The 16821-nt window shown below is 44.0% G+C and overlaps 1 protein-coding gene across 1 annotated transcript in view; it reads left to right on the top strand.

Annotated features, from left to right (window-relative positions):
• The first annotated feature begins 8327 nt into the window (after positions 1-8327).
• LOC112218166 (DENN domain-containing protein 2A) overlaps positions 8328-16821 on the top strand; it is a 40949-nt gene continuing 32455 nt past the window's right edge. The window contains exon 1 of the mRNA XM_024378747.2: positions 8328-8748. The gene's annotated coding sequence lies outside the window, so the exon portion shown is untranslated. The remainder of the gene's footprint in view (positions 8749-16821) is intronic.

Genomic DNA, 16821 nt, shown 5'->3' with positions numbered 1-16821 from the left:
AATATTCATATTGCTAACAACAAACACACAAATAAAAATAAATTGCACAAATCCTACATCACACAAATAGAATAACACAGTTATAAAGAAGAGGCCCTGATTAGTACACTATTGCACTTCAAACAAGAAACACAAACTAAATTGCACAACTAATTTCATTAGTTCTGTACAAAGTTAGAGGTGCATTATTTGATAGATTCCCCCGCTCCCCCTACCTCGGGCTTCCAGTGGGGAGACCTGAGGTCAACCTACCTCCGCACCCCCGCCCCATCTCGTACTTCTGAGTGGGAGACCTTCCCAGGCTGTAGCGTGCCTAGCTCACAAACTAGAATCAGGGCGCCCACTCCGACAAGGTTAATTGACCCACAGTCCCACACGGTGACATGATATCATTGACGTGATGTGCAAATGATCGATAGAAATCCAATCGCGCAAATGTCACCATTCTGAATAAAACATTTTGCGCGGGCGCCCCATGCCGTCCCCGGCTGCCCATGTCGCCCCCATGCCACGCCCGGCTGCACATGCCTAAATCCACCACTGCGCCGAATACAACTGTAAAATGCTTTGCTTACGAGCTCTTCCCAACAACGCAGGGTTTAAAAATACAAATAGTAACAGAAGAGGAATAAAAAACACAATGGAGTTACACACACACATACACACTATATATAAAAACAAATATGCATAACAAATACCCTCAAATAAAAGGTGACATTCTGTACTGTCGCCTCATATAAAACATTTGATCTCGAATCCAAAATGCTGAAGTACAGAGCCAAATGAAATTTTTTTAGATTCACTGTCCTAAAAAATAAGGGAGTTTATATAGTGCCTTTGGAAAGTATTCAGACCCCCTTTCAGACCCCCCATTTTGATACATTACAGCCTTATTCTAAAATGGATTAAATAAAATAAATGTGTCATCAATCTACACACAATACCCCATAATGACAAAGCGAAAACAGGTTTTTAGAATTTTTGCTAATGTATATACATTTTTTACAAAAGAAATACCTTATTTACGTAAGTATTCTGACCCTTTGATATCAGACTCAAAATTGAGCTCAGGTGCATCCTTTTGAGCTCAGGTGAAGAATGGCACTGAAGGAGATGGCTACCGTTTTACGATCCTGTAACCAATAGTGCTATTGTGCATGTTTTTTTTAACGTTATTTGTAACTTATTTGGGGGAGGAGGGTAGCCTAGTGGTTAGAGCATTGGGCGAGTAAATTAAAGGTTGCTGGATCGAATCCCCGAGCTGACAAGGTAAAAATATGTTGTTCTGCCCCTGAATAATCCACTGTTTCCTGGTAGGATGTCATTGTAATTAAGAATTTGTTTGTAACTGACTTGCCTAGTTAAATAAAGGTAAAATAAAATCAAGGTAAGAAAATTCACAGGAGGAAAATATGGAAATATCGTCGGCGACGGTCCTGGTGCCTTGTAAGGATCCGTCGCCAAGAGAATAATTTACCTTTACCATCAGCCCTATTAGCCAGCGAACAATCAATCGATAATAAAATAGACAAACTACAAGCACGTATATCCTACCAACGGGACATTAAAAACTGGAATATCTTGTTTCACCAAGTCGTGGCTGAACGACGACATGATTAACATACAGCTGGAGGGATTTAAGCTTTTTCAGCAGGATAGAACAGCGACATCAGGTAAGGCAAGGGGCGGTGGCCTATGCATGTTTGTAAACAACAGCTGGTGCACGAAATCTAGGGAAGTCTCAAGGTTTGTATCGCCTGAGGTAGAGTATCTCATGATAAGCTGTAGACCACACTATTTACCAAGAGAGTTTACATCTATATTTTTCGTAGCTGTCTATATACCACCGCTGACCGATGCTGGCACTAAGACCACACTCAATGACCTGTATACGGTGCTCCTAGTGGCCGGAGACTTTAATGCAGGGAAACTCAAATTCTATTAGCATGTTCAATGTGCAACCAGATGGAAAAAAAACTCTAGACCACCTTTTCTCCACATACAGAAATGTGTACAAAGCTCTCCCTCACCCTCCATTTGGCAAATCTGACCATAATTCTATCCTCCTGATTCCTGCTTTCAAGCAAAAACTAACGCAGGAAGCACCAGTGATTTGTTCAATAAGAAAGTGGTCAGATGAAGCAGATGCTAAAGCTATAGGACTGTTTTGCTATCACAGACTGGAATATGTTCCGGGATTCTTCCAATGGCATTGAGGAATACACCACATCAGTCACTGGCTTCATCAATAAGTGCATCAATGACATCGTCCCCACAGTGACCGTACGTACATATCCCAACCAGAAGCCATGGATTACAGGCAACATCCTCACTGAGCTAAAGGGTAGAGCTGCCGCTTTCAAGGAGTGGCAACCCGGAAGCTTATAAGAAATCTAGCTATGCCCACCAACGAACCATCAAACAGGCAAAGAATCATTACAGGACTAAGACTCGTACTACACCGGCTCCGCCACTCGTCAGATGTGACAGGGCTTGCAAACTATTACAGAATACGCTAAGAATATGTCGAAGATAAATACACAGATGAGAGGACTAGAATTAACGATCAATGGAAATAGTGTTTTTTTCTGTAATAGGGAATTATTTATCAATGGGTCAGAGACATGGAAGGAATTTGTCCATACAGGGAGCCTGAAATAGGTTACTTGTTATCTGGCCATTGGCCCAGTTGTACTGCAAGGACTTCTAATTGGTCAACCACAGGCTAGGGCTTGGTTATAAAACTGCATTCTGTCCCTTTGTTCTGTGGAGAGAACCACAAGGTAGAATCACTGGGAGAGAATTACTGAGGACAGGGAAGCATGAACATCTGCCATCTACCTCCCAGCATAACATGATTTATCCTATTTGAATAAGCCTATTTTCCTCCCTCGATTTGCTTTGGGGTCTGTGTTATTAAAGAATAACATCAATTGCTAACACTACAAAGGGAAGCACAGCCACGAGCTGTCCAGTGACACAAATCTACCAAACAAGCTAAATTACTTCTGAGCTCGATTTAAAGCAAGCAACACTGAAACATGCATGAGAGCACCAGCTGTTCCGAACAACTGTGTGATCACGCTCTCCGTAGCGGATGTGAGTAAGACCTTTAAACAGGTCAACATTCACAAGGCCGCAGGGCTAGACAGATTACCAGGACATGTACTCCGAGCATGCACTGACCAACTGTCAAGTGTCTTCACTGACATTTTCAGCCTTTCCCTAACTGAGTCTGCAATGCCAACATGTTTCAAGCAGACCACCATAGTCCCTGTGCCCAAGAACACTAATGTAACCTGCCTAAATGACTATAAACCTGTAGCAGTCATGTCTGTAGCCATGAAATGCTTTGAAAGGCTGGTCATGGCTCACATCAACACCATTATCCCAGAAGCCCTAGAACCACTCCAATTTGCATACCGCCGCAACAGATCCATAGAAGATGGAATCTCTATTGCACTCAACACTGCCCTTTCCCACCTGGATAAAAGGAACACCTATGTGAGAATGCTATTCACTGACTACTGCTCAGCGTTCAACACCATAGTGCCCTCGAAGTTCATCACTAAGCTAAGGACCCTGGGACTAAACACCTCCCTCTTCAACTGGTTCCTGGACTTCCTGACGGGCCGCCTCCAGATGATAAGGGTAGGGAACAACACATCCGCCACGCTGATCCTCAATATGGGGGCCCCTCAGGGGTGCGTGCTCACTCCCCTCTTGTGCACTCATGAATGCACAGCCAGGCACGACACCAACACCATCATCAAGTTTGCCGATGACACAACAGTGGTAACCAGGGCCCCGCACATTGACTGTGTACCGGTACCCCCCTGTATATAGGCTCACTGGTTATTTTACTGCTGCTGTTTAATTATTTGTTACTTTTATTTTATTTTTTCTATTTTTTACTTATCTATTTTTTACTTAACACTTATTTTTTTATTTGTTTTCTTAACTTCTTAAAGCACTGTTGGTTAAGGGCTTGTAAGTCAGCATGTCACTGTAAGGTCTACACCTGTTGTATTTGGCGCGTGACAAATACAATTTGATTTGATTTGAGGTGCATCCTGTTTCCGTTGATCATCCTTGAGATGTTTCTACAACTTGATTGGAGTCCACCTGTTGATTGGATATGATTTGGAAAGGCACACACCTGTCTATATTAAGGTCCCACAGTTGACAGTGCACGTCAGAGCAAAAACCAAGCCATTGGGTCGAAGGAATTGTCCTCAGAGCTCCGAGGCAGAATTGTGTCGAGGCACAGATCTGCGGAAGGGTAGCAAAAAAATGTCTGCAGCACTGAAGGTCCCCAAGAACACAGTGGCCTCCATCATTCATAAATGGAAGAAGTTTGGACCCACCAAAACTCTTCCTAGAGCTGGCCACCTGGCCAAACTGAGCAATCGGGGGAGAAGGGACTTGGTCAGGGAGGTGACCAAAAATCCGATGGTCACTTACAGAGCTCCAGAGTTCCTCCGTGGAGATGGGAGAAACTTCCAGAAGGACAACCATCTCTGCAGCACTCCACCAATCAGGCCTTTATGGTAGAGTGGCCAGACGGAAGCCACTCCTCAGTAAAAGGCACATGACAACCCACTTGGAGTTTTCCAAAAGGCACCTAAAGATTCTCAGACCATGAGAAACAAGATTCTCTGGTCTGATGAAATCAAGATGGAACTCTTTGGCCTGAATGCCAAGCGTCACGTCTGGAGGAAACCTGGCACCATTCCTACGGTGAAGCATGGTGGTAGCAGCATCATGCTGTGGGGATGTTTTTCAGCGGCAGGGACTGGGAGACTAGTCAGGATCGAGGGAAAGATGAACGGAGCAGAGAGATCCTTGATTATAACCTGCACCAGAGCGCTCAGACTAGGGTGAAGTGTCACCTTCCAACAGGACAATGACCCTAAGCACACAGCCAAGACAACGCAGGAGTGGCTTAGAGACAAGTCTCTGAATGTCCTTGAGTGGCCCGGCCAGAGCTCGAATTTGAACCCGGTCAAACATTTCTGGAGAAACTCCCTAAATACAGGTGTGCCAAGCTTGTAGCATCATACCCAAGAAGTCTCGATGCTGCCAAAGGTGCTTCAACAAAGTATTGAGTAATGGGTCTGGATACTTATGTAAATGTAATATTTCTGTTTTAAATTTTTAATTACATTTCCAAAAACCTGGTTTTGCTTTGTCATTGTGGGGTATTGTGTGTATATTAATGAGGGGGGGGAATTATTTAATACATTTTAGAATAAGGCTGTAACATAACAAAATGTGAAAAAGTCAAGGGGTCTGAATACTTTCCAAATGCACTGTATAATAGGTTTCAAATATGCAGAGGTCACAAGACTGGACATGATTAGGCGATCTCACCATATTGAGACTTCCATCCTGGCAATTCTCTGCTTCCCCCTTAGATGGACCTTAGGGCTCAGGTAGTTGGATATGGGCTCACTCTGAAACAGCAAAGGTGTCATTTCTTCAACCTTTCCCATTGTGTTTCAATTGGTGTTGCATCATATTTCCACCTGTTATTCGTATTAGGCATCTTGGTGAAGTGGTCATCTCAACTTTGGTTATGGAAAATATTTTTCACAGCGGTTTAGATGGTGCAATGATTATTTTCACTATACTTGTTTTGTTACATAAACTGAAATTAGGCAAACTATTCAAATTTTTGCAATGAGGAAATGGCAGAGCGATTTCTACATAGTGCACTTAAAACATTTTTTTTTACATCCACATCCATACAATAATGTAATGGGTTGAAAAAAAAATGATTGTGCTCATGACATGATAAAGTCATTTCAATACATTAAGCTTATTTTAAAATGATGTAGATAAAATATATATGTTTTCTGGAGGAATTTCCACATAGAGTGTGTAGATGTTGGGGTGTCCAAAAGAGGGAGACACAGGACAAGGTGAGATGCAGACAATGGTTTCCATGCTTAAAATTCAAAAAGTGTTTGAATCATCATTAGATACATTATTTAATTGTACATGTGGTCATTCATAAAAATAAAATGGAGAGAGTATCATTCCCAGTCACAAATTGTGTTTCTGGACAGAGGTCCTCTCCACCTCCCAGATGTAGAGTGGAAGGGACAGAGGAAGCCACACAAAAGCCACACAAAAGGTAGGAGGAACGTCAAACAGATGTTACCATGACATGCTTACTTACAAGCCCTTAACCAACAGTGCAGTTCAAAAATAAAATATTTACAAAGTAGGCTAAAATAGAGAGTAACGAACACAATAAGAATAACAATAACGGGGCTATATACAGGGGGCACCGGTACCGAGTCGGTGTGCGGGGGTCCAGGCTAGTTGAGGTAATCTGTACAATCTGTTCAATGTAGGTAGGTGCGTCAATGTAAATTGTCCCGTGCAATTTTTATTAATTGTTCAGCAGTCTAATGGCTTGGGGGTAGAAGCTGTTGAGGAGCCTTTTGGCCCTAGACTTGGTGCTCCGGTACCGCTTGCCGTGCGGTAGCAGAGAAAACAGTCTATAACTTGGGTGACTGGAGTCTCTGACTATTTTATGGGCTTTCCTCTATAGGTCCTGGATGGCAGGAAGCTTGGCCCCAGTGATGTACTGGGCCGTTCGAACTACCCTCTGTAGCACCTTACAGTCAGATGCCGAGCAGTTGCCATACCAGGCGGTGATGCAACCGGTCAGGAAGCTCCTGATGGTGCAGCTATAGAACCTTTTGAGGATCTGGGGGCCCATGCCAAATCTTTTCAGTCTCCTGAGGGGGAAAAGATTTTGTCGCGCCCTCTTCACGACTGTCTTGGTATGTTTGGACCATGTTAGTTTGTTGGTGATGTGGACACCAAGGAACTTGAAACTCTCGACCCACTCCACTACAGCCCCGTCAATGTTAATGGGGGCCTGTTTGGCCCGCCTTTTCCTGTAGTCCACGATCAGCTCCTTTCTCTTGCTCACATTGAGGGAGAGGTTGTTGTCCTGGCCAGTTCTCTGACCTCCTCCCTATAGGCCGTCTCATCGTTGTCGGTGATCAGGCCTACCACTGTTGTGTCGTCCACAAACTTAAGGATGGTGTTGGAGTTGTGTTTGGCCATGCATTCGTGGGTGAACAGGGAAACCAGGAGGGGACTAAGTACACACCCCTGAGGGGCCCCAGTGTTAAGGATCAGCGAAGCAGGTTTTGTGCCAGGTTTTGTGCCACAAATGCTAAAAAGTTAGCATGTGGAAACAGTGCAGGGAAATGAAACTAAAGTATGGATTGCTGTCATTTCCATAGACTGCTTACAGGGTAAGGAAAGCAATATGTCATTTGGGTGAACTAATTGATGTTGAGAGACAGATGGGAGGGGTTGAGTGGAGCTGAGGGTGGGACTAATAACAAGATAAACAATGTAAAGCATACGGGATCTGTAGAATGTATATAGGTTCGGAGCTTTTGTGAAATAGCATAGTTACAAATAGAAATCAAACTGGATGGACATCAGAAATAGAGGAAGGACTACGAACAAACAAGAGAGAACTATTGTAAAGTAGACTGTGTCTGTAGAGTGTGTATAAGATGTATGGATTGAAGGTAGAAGCAGAAGTGTTTATTAGTTTACTCCAATTGGGGGATCGGTGGTAGGGTTTGCGGGGAATAATAATGAAGGTATATTCTTTTAAAAAGTATGTATGTCTATATAGGTATGTGTATGTATATATGTGTATATATATGCATGCGTGTATGGATATATATATTTACCCAAAAAATATGGGGGATTGGAAATGATGCAGACAACTACATTGGAAGTAACATTCTTTCCGCAATATTAAGCTGATCCACCCTAAAAAATAAATTTAAAAAATTGGGGCACGGGTGAACTATCCCTTGAAGTCACCTGTAATTAGTAAATAATTAGAAATCAACAAATACATTGTCATGCCGTGTAAGGGCAGAGGTACATGGGGCCATCTGTAGCTACCAAAACACATTGCTGCTGTGGTTCTATTGGGTGGTTTGTGGACTGGTCAGTAAATAAAAGCTCATTTCAGAGATAAAGTCAGTGGAGGGCAGGAAAGCAAAACCCCCACTATCCTGTAAGAGAGAGGCAGAGTGGCCCTTCAGAACCTTTAATTGGCTCCCGGAGGAGGCCCTTGTTTAAGTATTCAGTTATGCTCAGTTTTGCCCCTTCCTGCTCCATTCCGCTTCTGAGCAGGACACTCCGTTTCCACAGCAACTGGGGCTCCAATCGCCCAGCCAGCTGCAGATAAGTACAGCTGTGGGGGCTTGGGGGTGGGGGTTGAGCTGATGATGGAAAAGGAGGGCGGTACTAGAATAAGGGAGAAAGGCAGAAAAGGGAGGGGGATCATGAGGGAAGGAGGGGTGGGAAAAGTTTGAGAAAGAGAGAGCGGCAAATTCATTGAAAGAGAATATAGATAGAGAGTATGTGTGTGAGTGAGAGAAGGCAAAAGGACAGAATAACTGAAAACATTTCAACCTGAACGCTGAAAGGGGAGGGACTGCCTTGACTTGTCCTTTTTCAAACAAGTTTGTGGAGAATCTTGGAGAAGCTCTTTTTCTGCTTGGGAAGAAGGGGCAGGGTCTATGCTAAGTGAGAGTGCAGCTCAGAGGCAGGGGTGTAAAACCAGAGGAGAAAGGGGGAAAAGGCAATTTTGCTTTGAAGGAAGTCATACCAGTGGATGCTGTCAGTGTCCAATTTCACAAAATGACAAACCACTTCAAGAGCACTTCTACAGGGCTCATCCAGCTGAGAAAGGTATGGCAAAATAAGATCAACTTGTGTTTAATGTTATGCTTTTTGGTTTCAGAGATTTTGTTTTGTACTTTCTGTTAATCTCAGTTTGAACTTTTTAAATGTTTTACTATGGGACTGAACCAGTAACATATTTAAGTGTGTTAATGTGGGTATTGTATGTTTTACTAAGTATTTAATGTACATTTTGGACTATAGGTCATTTATAGTGTGTCGGTTTTGTTAGCTTGTGTGCGTTTGATTGAGCGCGCATGCATTTTGTGTCTGTTTGGATGCGGTACTGTGTGTGTGTGTGTGTGTGCACATGTGCTATCAAAATACAAACATATGCAAAAGCACATCTGAAGATACTTCAGATGTCTGTTTAACTTGAGCAATATTCAATTACGGTCTGCTCTGGCTCCAGCTAAAGTGTTTTTTGAATGTTCAAATAGGCTGTCAATTAATCATACTGCTGCACCAATTCCGTTATACAGAACCATGTTAGAATACCTAGGAAGACAGGCGCATGTGTGTCAGCCTACTAAAAATTGTGCAGTAAGAATGATTAATGGGTGTCAGCTCTCATCTACCTATATATGAAATGAGCAAAGGGCAGGAGAGATGTTTTGGTTAGATGAGGGTAATGGAGAGAAATATGTGCATTCCAGTCCAGCTTCTAGAGAAGAGCAGATGAGTAGAGGGGGAGAGAGGCGCAGAGTGGATAAGTAGATGAGTGAGGTGAGACATTCTTCAGCTCTAGGAACAATGGCAGCTCTTCATCCAGCCAGTGTAGAGTCTCTGTATTGTTGGGAGTCGGAGGCAGAAAGAAACATCCCCAAGGGACAGGCTGTGCATCTCACTCTCTGGGGAAGGTAGCACTTTGTTGGTTTTTCATTAGAGCTGTCATTAGAGGTAATCTACACTCTTAGAAAAATGGGTTCTTTGGCTGTCCCCATAGGAGAACCCTTTCTAGTTCCTGGTATAACCCTTTCAGTTCCATGTAGAGCCCTCTGTGGAAGGGGTCTACATTGAACCCAAGAGTTCTACCTGGAACCAAAAAGGGTTCTCCTATGGGGACAGCTGAGGAAACCTTTTTTAGGTTTTAGATGGCACCTGTTTTTTGAGTGTAGTGGTTAAGTAGGAGTTTATTGTGATATACATTTGATGGTGGAAATTGTAAGGTGGTGGGAGGAGTCGAGTGCCCACAAATCAAGTTAACAATATTGATACTGTTGCATATTAATCACTGTCAAAACCAACATTTTGGACCGGGCCTTCCTCAAGGAAAGCTGAACTCAATGAAAACCTCATGTTAGTTGGTGTGAATTGGGGTTAAGGGAGGGGGAATTTTGGGGTGGGGTGACCGTAAGAGACAGAGGAAGCTCTGATGCCATGCCATACAGTTAACCAGGAACCTCTCCTGAGTTCTTACACGACTATCAGTCATCCTCTTTAATTCAATGAGGTTCTGACCTCCTCCTGATCCTGACGTTCTTCTGTTGTGTAATGTTCTATTAGCTTTCTACCTAACTTAAAAATACTAAACTGAGGAACGTTCAAAACTGACGTTCCGTCAGACACGACTCTTGCTGTTCCTTAGTGAAGAAATCAGTCTTGATTGGCGCTTCAGTTCATTCGACTAGAAGTGCTATCACATGCAACATTCTTCCATTCTTTCCCGCGTCGCTCTGCTGTGCTGTATTGAGTGTCTTGTAGTTCTGTGGCGAGAAGGACTGTGGATTAGTATTGAGAGAAGGTCTGTTTTGGTTTGTGACGTGGTACTAAAGCCTTTAATCCTGCAGTAAGTCCGCATGACTGGTGGTGAGCCAGAACCCCTTGTTTTCTGTTATCAGATGCCAACAACGGCCTGTTTGATTAGTGAGCTGTTTACATTCTCTGGAGTGGCGAGAGAGACCAACAGAATGATGACTGCTGTATGACGCTCTGATTTGTAGGTTTGCTTTCCCAGCCACACACTTACTCAGCCATTCATACACACTCATGCATAGATACTCATGCATACAGACACAACCAAAAGGCAAATGAAAGTGCTCAGTCTTAGATGTTTTGAGTACGTTTTCCCAATATGCAGCAACATTGTTAGTCTCTTTTTCAGTGAAGCCAGATGTTTAGTATCGTGACAACTGTCATTTGTCACAATTAAATCTCAGCTGGTTTGGAAACCATCATGTATTGGATAAATGGATCTCAGGGAATCAGATGTGTTGACTCAAAACAGTGCTGGGCCAACTGGAGAAGTCATAAATTGCGTGCTGGGACTTAGTCAATGACAGATCAAGCTGTCTATTCGCACGCTGAGATGCATCTGTAGTGTGAATGCGTGACATCTGTCCCCTCTCACCAGAGGACCATTATCCTGAACATAGAACAGTGACAGCAGGTCTTTGAGGAGGACAGCCATTTCTCTGCCCTCTTACAGGAACCAGCTTTCTACAGGCACTCTACCAGGCACCCCCTGTGGCCAAGGACCCAACTGGGGCCTTCAGACTGCTACCATTGACAAGCAGCTGTGGTTACCATGGTGACGCAGACAGAATGTGTCCTGCGTTGCTAGTAGGGGTTTCAAGAAGTCGGAAACTTTCCGAAAAACTTCCAGAAATTTGCCATGGGAAGTTATGGATTTGGGGAATTTTGCTTAAATTTAATAACAGTGAACTTTTCTTTTCGTGGGATACACAAGGCAATTCTAGGTCTTGTGGCATTTTTTGGTTAAACTATCCCTAATTCAATGGAATTGCAACCGTCTGCATGCACAGTGTATTCCTCCATCACATGTGCAGTGCACTCTACAGCTGATTCTCAAGATCTTGCACACTAATGAGATGCTATTGAGCCCACACTACTACACTGTCTGAGCCAAGGACTACATGCTTTCTGGTAAGTTTTGATTACAATACTGGGTGGGGTGAATATATTTTATGACATGCATGATTTTGTTATTAAATAGTAGCCTACAGCAGTGTGTTTAAATAATTTCTAACTTAACAATTTCTGCTAGTTTTTGCTACCATGTGGGTTTTAGCTTACTTGAGCCTGCTAACTGAGGAGTTTTAATTCACCTGTTTATACATGCTTCAATTTATAACACGTATCTTACAAAGGAGTTGTTTTAATCTAACTGCTTACCTATTTCTGTACATGGAATTGTAGAAGAATGTAACAAAGATGCAGAATCATCTGGCCAAGTGCATAACGTTCCCTCAGTGCTCACAACAAGCAACCTCTGACAAAAGTCCCTCTACTTCTATTCAAGGTGAAAATGATGAATCCGACACCTTATTGATAGCAACAGCTCATGGTCCTCCTGGAATCAGAAGTTTTTTTGACTCAATGGAGGAACGTAGTCAGAGAAATGCTGAAGAATGTCTTGCTCGAGCTGTGTATACAACTGGTTCACCTCTGATGCTCACAGGCAATGTGTATTGGAAGAGATACACACAGTCCTACCCTCACAGCACACCCATTGGCTGTGCTGCTCAAGCATTGAATCTGCTCCTGAAGGACATCCTGGCACTGAAAACAATGGATACACACTACAAGAGAGCCAAGGAAATGGTTAGGTATGTGAAGGGTCATCAAGTTACAGCAGCAATCTACCTCACCAAGCAAGGTCAGAAGAATAAGAGCACCACGTTGGAACTGCCCAGCAACACCCATTAGGGTGGTGTTGTCATCATGTTTCACAGTCTCCTGGAGGGGAAGGAGTCTCTCCAAGAAATGACCATATCACAGTCTGCCGATATGGACAGCCTCATTAAGAGGCTCCTCCTGGATGATGTATTTTGGGAGAGAGTGGTAAGCAGCCTGACACTCCGGATACCTATAGCAGTAGCCATTGCATTGATTGAGGGAGACAATGCCATCCTGTCTGATGTTCAGACTCTACTTGCAGACAAAAGAGGAGAAATCCGTACTGCCCTGCCCACTTCACTCTGTTGCTCCAAGCAGAGGAAACTGCAGTTCTGAAACGCATCAAAAAGCGTGAATACTCCTGCCTGAAGTCCATACACACTGCAGTGTACATGTTGGACCCCAAGTATGCTGGCAAGAGCATCCTGTCTGGTGTAGAGCTCAGCATCCTGCATCCTGTCTGGTGCAGAGCTCAACGAGGCCTATGGTGTCATCACTACCATGTCTCGCCACCTTGGCCTGGATGAGGGCAAGGTTCTTGGCAGTCTGGCGAAGTACACTTCCAAGCAAGAGCTTTGGAATGGAGATGCAATATGGCAGTTATGCCAACATATCTCATCAGCCACCTGGTGGAAGGGACTTTGTGGATCTGAGACTCTTGGAATTGCAACCGTCTGCATGCACCTCCTGCCTCCATCATCCTCCAAATCCCAACATCAGCCACCTCGGAGTGCAACTTGTCCTTGTTTGGGAACATGCACACAACAGGCTGACCAATACATGAGTTGAAAAATTGGTGGCCATCCGGGTAAATTTGAGACTTTGAGCCTGACAACGAGCCACCCAACAAGGTTGAAGAGTGATTGTGAAGATGAGGCCTCAGAGTCTGATGTTCAAGAGGTGGACATTGAGGAGGTCCAGGGAGAAGACATGGAAGACAACCAAAGCTTTAGTTTCTAGACTATCATTTTATGTATGTTGAAAACGTTTTTGGGAGACGTGATGGATCATTGGGGATCGTTCAATAGTCCCTTTTTGTTCAGTGAAATCATCCCATGTGAAGAGTCAACTCATTAAAGTAAAATTCGTAACTAAATAGTTTTTATTTCTATTGAAAGGATTTAATCATTTGTCTACTTATGGTAAGGTCAAATGTTTGTTTCTGTCTCCATATATGGTAAATATATCCAATACAAAAAACATCTGCATGTAAATGGTATTAATATTAATTTTCATACATTTCAGTTAGCCCGCACCCCACACACACATACACCATCCAAAATCTGTGCTTGCAAGCTGTTGCTCATATTAAACTGTCAGGCCAGTGTAGCCGGTTCAGTTCCTCTGCCTCATTTGCTGTATTAAAACATGTTTCTAGTTGGTGCTGTGATCTCAATGAGATAAAAAAATACCCCGTTTTCTCCCCAATTTCGTGGTATCCAATTGTTTAGTAGCTACTATCTTGTGTCATCGCTACAACTCCCGTACGGGTTCGGGAGAGACGAAGGTTGAAAGTCATGCGTCCTACGATACACAACCCAACCAAGCCGCACTGCTTCTTAACACAGCGCGCATCCAACCCGGAAGCCAACCGCACCAATGTGTCAGAGGAAACACCGTGCACCTGGCAACCTTGGTTAGCGCGCACTGCGCCTGGCCCGCCACGGGAGTCGCTGGTGCGTGATGAGACCAGGATATCCCAACCGGCCAACCGCTCCCTAACCCGGACTAGGCCAATTGTGCGTCGCCCCACGGACCTCCCGACAGAGCCTGGGCGCGAACCCAGGGTCTCTGGTAGTACAGCGCCCTTAACCACTGCGCCACCCGGGAGGCCTCAATTAGATAATTTAACAAGACAGGACAGCAATATCCTTTCCCTTCTGTTTTGTTTACATAGAGTAACTTCAGTATAGGGAGGTGTGGTGTACCAGGGGAAATGACGCCTAGTCAGTCTTGTTAGGCGCGGGGTAGAAGTGCTAACCAGTCATGTGACCCTTCCATGTTGTCGGCTCTCCCTCGGCAACTCCACAGCCTGCGTCTCCACTGGCAGCCTCTCACACTCACTCACAGGGCTTCAGTCCCTTCCACCATCATCGTAGAGAGAGAGTTAGAGTATTGGGCATGTTCTCGTTTGGAAGCTGCGCTGGCAACTATCCAGAGGGTCGCTCTCGTGTGGCTACACCGTCGCCACCGCTCATTGACTTTGGCTGCTGTGGCCGTGCTCTGCTCTGGGCTTACAGTGAAGGTGGAAAATATTCCAGCACATATTTGCCTTGTTGCATGTATAATATGGCCACGGGGTCTGACAATGGGAACCCACAAAGACAACCCAGTAACCTCCAAAATGTGTAGCGTACTGTAGGCTCTCCTCAGATGTTGAAATTAGTGGAATATACCATCTTGTTTGGTGATTTTGGGGGGGCATTTTAATAGCACCATTCTCAAACATTAATGTCTTAGAGTTATAAAGATTGAATCCTCCTAGTCCAATTAAACTGTGAAGTTGCTATTTTGAAACTAAACCTTAGAAAAGAGAAATGTTTCTGACAATTAGATTCACTTCTGAGAATTGAAAGAATGCCTGGAGATTCACCCAGGTGTAACAGCTAAATGAGCATGGCTCTGGAGAGACCATGGCATCTTTGATCATGCAGAAACACATCACTTGCAGCGTCTGTCTCCAACAAGATCACACTGACTGCTGCAGAACTCTCTGTTAGGTTTTCTCTTGAATTCTCGCTTGTCTTACTCTTTCATTTTAGGTTTTGTATCTTGAGTTCTCTCTTGGCTTAGGCTCACAGTTGCCGGTCTTTGGGTGTGTGGGGGTCAAAAGTGTCTGTTTCGCTGTGCTGTGGAGTTTTGACTCTGGGAGACCATTTTCCCAAGCTTTCGCCTCGCACCATTCCTCTGGGAGCAGCAAGGGAATTATACAAATCTGTTCTTGCACAGGCGTGCAGGGATGGGATCGGGAGTTCTCTGCAGGGAATTCTCAGGCGGAACCCCAGAAATGTGGGTGAAAACAGGAAGAGCAGGAGAATTTGGCAGCGAGTTCATTTGGGAGAGGCTGGCTAGGAGGACAAATCTGATCCGGTGCCAGAGAATAAGTGAACATGTGCATTGCAATGGGTCCATATACACTGAGGCCTATTCAAGACTAGCCATGTCAGTTGCAGTGAGAGGAACCGGCGAGAAGGGGTATGTCAGTAGTGTTCAAGTCATAAAGTAACGCTAAACTTATTTCATGCGACAGTTCCTTGTGAATAAAACTAGTTTTTCCATCAGCTGTTTGATCTTGGGTTATTGAATAGCACATTTCCTTTGTGGAGATGACAGGTTTTGGTGTTCCAACAACAGATCCAAGCATTAGCTGAAGTACAAGACATGTTCTCGCCCCACCATCATTGTGGTTGAGGACAAGGTGAAACCTCATCTAGCTTCATCGGCTGTGGTGTGTGCGTGCATATTTTCTGTTGCTACATAGCTTATTCCTCACCCTGTGAAACCCTTAGCCAATGCTTCAGCTACACACAGGAGACTCATAGCAGGGGCACTTTCATAATTTCCAGAGCTGCTTTTATTTAGCAAGTCTAATAGTTAATGGTCTGACTTAATCTGTCACTGGTTGGTTTATTGCAGCTGTATGCACGCTTCATTTTCACTTACTGTATGTATGGCTCGATGGATGTTGTGCAAGAGTTTCTGATTGATTGTTGTGCATCTAGAGAAGGCCACGCTGAAGAGGTCTGATGAAGTGAACACGAGCAGACTTGGATCAGCTATGAAGATTTGAGTTTATGGTATTCAGCAGGCTTGGATGAACTAATGCAGATTCCGACCAAAGTTGAAGGTTTATTCAGAAAGCTCTGCAGGTTTGGATCAGCTAATATATGCCAAAGTTGTAACTATTTACATTTGAGTCATTTCGCATGTGAAATTATCCAGAGCGATTCGGTTTAAATGCCTTGCTCAAGGGCACATATTTCACCTATTGTGCTCAGGGATTTGAACCAGCAACCTTTCGGTTACTAGCTCCACGCTCTTAATCGCTAGGCTACCTGCCGCCTTAAAGAAGACTTGGATCCTAGCTGTTCTCAGTAGAGCAGGCTTGGATCACTTAATATAGTGGTAGCTAGCTGTTCTCAGTAGAGCAGGCTTGGATCATTTAATATAGTGGTAGCTAGCTAGCTGTTCTCAGTAGAGCAGGCTTGGTTCATTTAATATAGTGGTAGGTAGCTAGCTAGGCTGTTCTCAGTAGAGCAGGCTTGGCTCATTTAATATAGTGGTAGGTAGCTAGCTAGCTAGGCTATTCTCAGTAGAGCAGGCTTGGCTCATTTAATATAGTGGTAGGTAGCTAGCTAGGCTGTTCTCAGTAGAGCAGGCTTGGCTCATTTTAATATAGTGGTAGCTAGCTAGCTGTTCTCAGTAAAGCAGGCTTCGAGATTA

This window comes from Oncorhynchus tshawytscha, linkage group LG19 (genome assembly GCF_018296145.1).
Source record: "Oncorhynchus tshawytscha isolate Ot180627B linkage group LG19, Otsh_v2.0, whole genome shotgun sequence".
Taxonomy (NCBI): Eukaryota; Metazoa; Chordata; class Actinopteri; order Salmoniformes; family Salmonidae; genus Oncorhynchus; species Oncorhynchus tshawytscha.
This window is presented reverse-complemented; position numbering and strand designations above follow the sequence as displayed.